Raw genomic sequence first — 7,889 nt, forward strand, 5'->3', positions numbered from 1 at the left:
ACTTTTGAAGACTAAAGTAATTATGTTCCTCCATTATAATACAACTTATTTTACAATTAGAAAATGGTCAGTGCGCTGGCCATATTACACTCAACTCCACTAGCACGACATATCTCCGTATTCTAGCGAACAAATTATAGCAAATAAACAACACTGCAACGTACATAATAAAAAAAGTAACTACATCCACAGAATGAAAAAAAAGAACCATGAATGTGAGTATCGAAACGACGAAAAATACCTATCAGTCTCAATTTGAACTACTTCTATACACTAATAACCACTTGTCGACAAACAACATACACAAGTTTGAGTAACGACTCGGATGAATCTACTTCCGCATTTACCTTTGATTCCGTAACAGTGACTGGATCGCTGACCTGGACGTGTTGTGTGAATTCGCGTTTCTTAGGGGCTATACTCACACACTTTGTACAACATGTGGCATGTTTGGCACGGGCACCCAGTCCCTGGAAGCCTCTGGTTATTGACTGCCGTACATAGTAGTGTTCGAAACGCAACGTATCACCATCCGGTGGTGTTTGCGTCCAGGCAATGTGGCGGGGGTTTGCACATGCTCCTACAAACTTCCCTCGCTTTCTACAAGCATACCCACGCTGTCCTGTCGCCAATGTCACCAAGCAAAGGTCCAAGGAATAATAATAAAACAATCGCCAACCTGATGTTTGTAACATTGTCCATTCACCTCCGCCACACTCTTCGACAGGTGGGCCCCGAGACTGGAGCCATAGCCAAAACAATCCCAATATTCAAAGTACAATTGTGCTCAAACGACACGGTAGATCTTTAAATGCTACGGTAGAAGTGGTGGGAATGTATTTACGTTTGTTGTCTGTAGTTTATGTATTTCAGCGAATCAGAACTGATTTCACAGCCCAAAAACTAAAGGCATGTGTATTCCAATGGTCCTGAGCTTGCTACTGCAAAAAGCAGCGATTTGATTGGTTAAGACTTTCACTAGCCACTTGAGGGCAGACTCTTTTCCTCATTACCATAAAATGCCTTATTAGGGATGTGGCAGACAGATTAGCAGCTGTACATGTATAATTCATGTAGCCACGAATCAGAACGAGGATTGAAGACAGTTTTATGAAACAATGATATTGGAAATTGCATTATAATTTGATTTACTCGTTTATATATATACAACATATACAGACAAGTAAATCATAATGCGACTTATACGTGTTCGTTAAAAAGTCAATCACACCATGCTATTTCGGTTACCTATCCTCCAAAAAAACCCCCATGACGGTCGTAAATAGCAGACAAATATGACGTAATCACTTAAGATATTGTCATGTGCATGTTGACACGCACACAGTGCTGCACTGGGAATGGTAATCAAAGTTGATAGAAACAAACTTTCACGATTTGTTCAAAAATACTAACCAGGAAACCGAAAATAGAATCTTTTTATCGTTCAAAGAATGCTGCTTTTATTTGCAAAGATATTTGCAGAGAAAGTGCGATTTTGAGCGGACTATATGATGACATTAAGTCTCAAAGATCGAGTCAATGTCCGATCAAATGGAACCACTCGCTGCCCACGTCTTGATGGCATCCGTACAAAATCTATTCTCAAACAAATCTTGTTGCAGGCAATCACATCATAGTATCTAGTTTATATATAGACAGTTAAAACGGTGTATTTTACGCACGAGTAACGCTAGCTCAAATTAGTGAAAGACCCCCTTCCTCCCTCACCACCACTACTACCATCACCCAGGTGTCCTCAGACATGGTGGTCTCATGGTGCGATAGTATTCATTTATTATTAATATAACCTCCTTCTACTGTACTTGTGACAGTTCATTAATTAACGCTCTTCCATTGATTTACAACTAGCATCGTGACAAACAAACTCACTTTAGAAGTTATTAGTTATGTTTTTTGATACGACTAAACAATCAGCTAACTGGATTGTTGTAGAAGTTATCCATAGAACAGGGTGTGATATATATTGCGCGATACTAATACCTAAACGAAGGAAGTTTAAGTTTTCGATTGTATAGTACCATTGCCACGATGACTTTCTAGTTTGTAGAAGGAAGGATCTTAATCCTATTGCAAACACAAACGACCTGGTATTGCCCAAGATACATAAAGCTCGCTTCTTTCATTCGCATTTGTCGTTAGAACAAGTACTGATGCTTGGAACAGTGATTTCAATGGTAATACACCATTTAGTCGGATCATTTGATGTTTACACTCACGGCATAATGCGTTAATTTAGGCAAATAGTGAGTTTGTTCTAGCATGCTACTAATTAATGCAAAGCTGATAAACTCAGATAAGACATTGATATCAGGTAGGAAATAGAAACAAACAGTGAGAGGAAACAGTATTTAAAACTTTATTTGAAGTATACAGAAAATAATAGTAGAATCCGGAAAATCGCGAGTACAAAACTGATTATTTGTCCTTTACCCTGTGGTATTACCATACATTCCTGTGTATCATCATAAATTTCACTTGTAATCTCATGCATTCTCCATATATCACCATGCATAAAAATTCTAGCTACTGATAAACCAATATTTTATTCCAGCAACCAAGCTATCTGTATGCCAGACTTGCTGAATATTGTACAGTGCAGTGACAGCACACTATGTTAATATATGTTAGATTATTTAGTAGCAGTAGTATGTCTCTTGTTCTGTACATGCAAGGCCATCGGCCCAATATGCAAGTTGCTTAATTGTTGAAGAATAAATTATGTAAGAAACATTAAGTGGAAATATTACAAATAAAATCATTCATTGCATGAAATGTAAATATAGCAAAGAATTGAACAATATGTACATTATCTGATGTAAGTAAATTGATGAATTTATCAGTAGTCTGTGATGCAAAGTAAAATCTTCGTAACAAACTAACAGATAACTACCAGATTTAAACTGAATGCCTCCCGTAAGGGAATCACTAATTATGCAAAAACTAAATGCCTCCCGTAAGGGAATCACTAATTATGCAAAAACTAAAAAAGACTATGGTAACATGCTTTGTTTTTTGGACAAGCGTGCTTTCTCAGGTTAATGTATGTAAGAGTGTATGATACTGCTTAATGCAGTCTTAAGATATAGCCTAATTACCGAAAATCAATGATTCATTAATTATGCAAATTATTCATTAACACTGTAAGGTACATCAACTAACTTTATAGGACATACACAATTTGTTATGGTTAATGTATGTACTGAATTGTATTTAAATTGAAGCATGCAGTCGTAAGATATAGCCTAATTACCAAGAATCATTAATTATGCAAATTATTCATTAACACTGAAAGGTACACCAACAAGCTTTGCAGGACATATGCAATTGTTATGGTTAACGTGTGTACTGAATTATATTAGAATTGAAGTATGTATTCTTAAGATATAGACTAAGTACCGAAAATCATTAATTATGCAAATTATTCATTAACACTGTACGGTGCATCAACAATCTTGATAGGAAATATGTGTTTTCTTATGGTTAACGTATGTACTAAATTATGTTGAATTTGAAGTATGTATTCTTAAGATATAGCCTAATTATAAAAACTAATTAATTATGCAAATTATTCATTAACACTGTACGGTGCATCAACAAACTTGATAGGACATATGTGTTTTCTTATGGTTAATGTATGTACTAAATTATGTTGAATTTGAAGTATGTATTCTTAAGATATAGCCTCATTACCAAAAATAATTAATTATGCAAATGTTTCATTAACACTGTAAGATACATCAACGAATTTTATAGGACAAATGTATGTTGTTATGTTTAACGAATATACTAAATTATATTGAAATTGAAGTATGCAGTCTTAAGATATTGCATAATTAGTTGATTTCATTAATATGCAAATTTCTCTAATTAAACATTAACAGATCTGGCTCAAAACCTAATCAGGTCTAGCTATTACCCTAAAGGTTATAAATCCCAAATTTCATTACAATTGAGCCAGCCGATTTTTAGAAAATGATGACACAGACAGACAGACAGACAGACAGACAGACAGACAGACAGACAAACATTCCCCTTTTAATACCTCCCGTACCCTTACGGGAGGTAAAACTGATATTCATCCTGTACATGATTTAAATCACATAGTTGACATAAAACCTCATCCATCTTTCAATTCAATTCAACTTGATACATGGCATATAAGAACTTAAACATTTTGCTATTTACACCACCTCTTAGAAGAATGTACCACAACCTTTTTCTTTCAATTGAGTCAAACGCCTTGGAAAAGTCTACGAATGCACGATGGAATTTTCCACGCTTCCTAGAAATGTATTTTGGGACTATCGACTGCAACACGAAAATGTTGTTAACAGTTGAGTAACCACGCCGGCCTGAAATCAGCTTGACCTTCATCAACCTTTCCGAGTGCGTCTGACCAAAAAGTGAGACGATTATTTATCAGATGTAAACTGAATGTTTTCCGTAAGGGCAAAGTTTTGAGATTGTCGATCCTACAGACAATTGTTGGAATACAACACAACATATGTAATAAGTTATTTTTTCTCATTGATTGCTATTTGCTCATTGCTGTTAGTGATCTCCTGGCCAACTACAACATGTACTGTGACATTTGTTGAGAATGTAAAAAAACAAATAAGCGCATCATCGTACCACTTTAGACAACATTTCCTGACGAGAAACTATTTTTTCCTTTTTAGTGGCCTAAGAAAATATGCCAATAATTTATTAAAACTATAAGCTACATTAGTAATATTTTCAGGACAGGTGCGCTTTTGTATCACAAATGTGTGTACCAAGTTATAATGAATTTGAAGCGTGCATTCTTGAGATATAGCCTAATTACTGAAAATCATTAATTATGTAAATTGCTCATTAATATTCACGGGATTTTTACCAAAACCTAATCAAGTCGTGCCATTACCCTACGGAATACGTCTTGAGCAAGCCGTTATGGAGAAAACAATGACACAGACAGACAGACAGACAGACACACAGACTTCCACCCATAAATATATCTCTTCCTTACGGAAGAAAAAATGGAAGTGCAAAGTTCGCTAAAATACTCACCCTTTTCATGGAGGTATACTATCATAACCTTTGCCCAATCCTTTTGAAATATACCAGAATCTATCAAGTAATACAGTAAGGTAAGGAACTAGTAGCTGCTCTGAAATATTCACCCAATAGTGAAGATATTATGCCAACCGAGAGCATAGCTCGGCGATATTTCATAAAATTGTAAGTAGCACTTTTTAAAGGTTTTTCCAAGTGTAAATGCCTCTGTAAATTACATACCACTGATGAGATGGAAACAGTTGGAACCAGTACTTCAAAGTGTCTATTTCGAATGTGAAAATCATGACAATATGTAAAGAATGAAAATTATTTTTCGGAAAGCGATCGCTATAATAAGCTTATACCATAACAAATAAGAACGCTCTCTTCTAAACGTTATTTAATCTCATAAGCTTACTGATGGCTTCTTAGATTACCAATTGCAACATATCGCCGTGAAATATGACATCTACTTGTTGATCTACCTGTGGTTATCTCTAATTCGAGCTGTTTTTGCCTATGTGATTGAGATTGGCTGATACCCAGAGGTTCTTGAATTATATGTCTTTTACTATACGATTTTACAGCCGTTAGTTTATGTAATTCCTTTGTGTAAAAGAATCACTTACAATCATCATTAGCTGTACTTGTTTCAGGGTAGGCGTAACATCCAAATGTTAGAATAATGCAAAATTATTAATCACACCGGCTTCTTCATTGTGTTTTCCGTCATTGTCTATTATTGAATGAATTTTTTTCATGGAAATTGATACAATGCTACGACTTAATACTGGCTGGCAGTGCGTAAATAACGGGGCCCTAAACCTACAAAAGAAGCGAAATTTAAAAAAAGAAAGAAAAAAGATTTATATCAGAAGATTTTCTGTAAACGTCTGTATTTCGTCTCCATACTATTTATTCTAGCGTGAGTACAAGCATATTCATTGAACAGACTGTATTTTTTAAAACCAACTTTTGAATATTCATAAGTCGCCTACTAAATATTACCTTTGTGCTTACAATCGGCATTTGGCGGCAAGGGAAACAAATAGTGACCGATTTAGCCCACAGTGTTTGGTCCTTCACATATCATTTCGGTAAATATGCAATATGCTACCATGTAGATTTTTGTCCAATAGGGCGTCTGGTATCGATGTGTAAAGAGTAGAGCGCACAAAACCATTGTCAAGTTGCCACAGGTAGATTTTACTTTCCCCTAGCTACCATCTGTTTTGTAGTTCCTACGTCGAAAGTCATTCAACTTTTTCTTTCGTGAGCTTTACATGCGTTCTCCTGATATCCTCTGTGTCAAATGGACAGTTTGTGAAAAATGCTGTGTTCTTATTTTTTTATTCCGACAATGAGGGAAAACGGAATGAAGAAGCAGATATGGTTAATTTGTTTTAAACTGTTTCTAGCGTTTGGATATTATGCATGCCAAGGAACAAGTATAGTTGAAGACGATGATGGTAAGTGATTCTATGCACAATGGAACTATTTGAACTAATTTCAAATCGTATATGTAAAGAACAACTTGGTAGCAGCGTATATAAATTAAATAGACAAGACATTTGAGAGCGTTGTGTTGGTAATCTAAGACATCATAAGTATAAGCTATGATATTAAAAACATCAACGACCAGAATAGAGAGAGTTCTTGTTTGTTATGGTAAAAAGCTCTTTCTAAAACAAATCGTTTCCATTCATAACACATTGTCGTCGTTTGAACATTTGAGATAGACACTTCGAAATACTGGTTCCGACTTTTTCCAACTCACCAGGAGGCATTTAAACTTCTCAAGTTATTTTAAAAGTGAACTTTATCGCTACGCCACCATCACGGTTGGCATAAAATCGTCATTTTGCCCCCCCCCCCCGAGTTTTCTAAATAACGACGGAATAATCGTACCAGGTCAGTTAAATGCGCGAAATATGCATCTATTAGTATTACGTAAACACAGCGGAACACCAGACACACAACTATCATAATCCTGTCCCTTTTCCCTCATTCACTCAATCAGCCACTCGACCAACACAACCAACAACCCTATATATGTATCTCATGGCGTTTAAAACATGCACGCCCATGAAACATCATCTACACTGCTAACCAAGTGTAATGATAGCCGCCACTCTATATCATAAAGTGGAAAGACAGATCTAGAGGTTCCAATGCTTTGAAACCGAACGACAACAATTACAGTATGTAAACAGTGGAACTGTACCCTTTCTACATTGAGTTAGTCGAATGACGCCCCTTACACGGTTAAACAAGGTGAAACGACAGTAATCGCGTTTTAGGTCGTCTATTGCAAAATCAAAATCGCAAATAACTCTGTTATTGGGTGATCGTTTTGAAAATTGATACAATGATACAACTTGGTGGCTGGCACTCCCTAAATAGTGGGACCCCAAAACTTCAAACGAAACGAAAATATAAATAAATTAAAGGAAATTTTCCAGTGCAAGTTTATGTATGTCGTCTCCATACTGTTTCTTTTTGAAATATGAATATCCATAAGTCGCCTACAAAATATTTCCTTTGTGCGTACAATCGTCATTTCGCGGCAAGGGAAACAAATAGGCACCGGTTCAGCCCGTAGGGTTTTGTCCTTCATATATCATTTTGGTAAATATGCAATATGGTATCATATTGATTGTCGTCCGTTTAGGGCATCTGGTATCAATGTGCAAACAGTAGAATGCATCAAACCCAGGTCAAATTGCCACAATGAGATTCAAGCATGTTCTTATTTCCGGTATCTACACTATCTGTTTTGTACATACTATGTCTTAAGTTATTGTACGTTTTCTTTCTTGAGATTTACATTT

Source organism: Glandiceps talaboti, chromosome 3 (assembly GCF_964340395.1).
Source record: "Glandiceps talaboti chromosome 3, keGlaTala1.1, whole genome shotgun sequence".
Lineage (NCBI taxonomy): Eukaryota > Metazoa > Hemichordata > Enteropneusta > Spengelidae > Glandiceps > Glandiceps talaboti.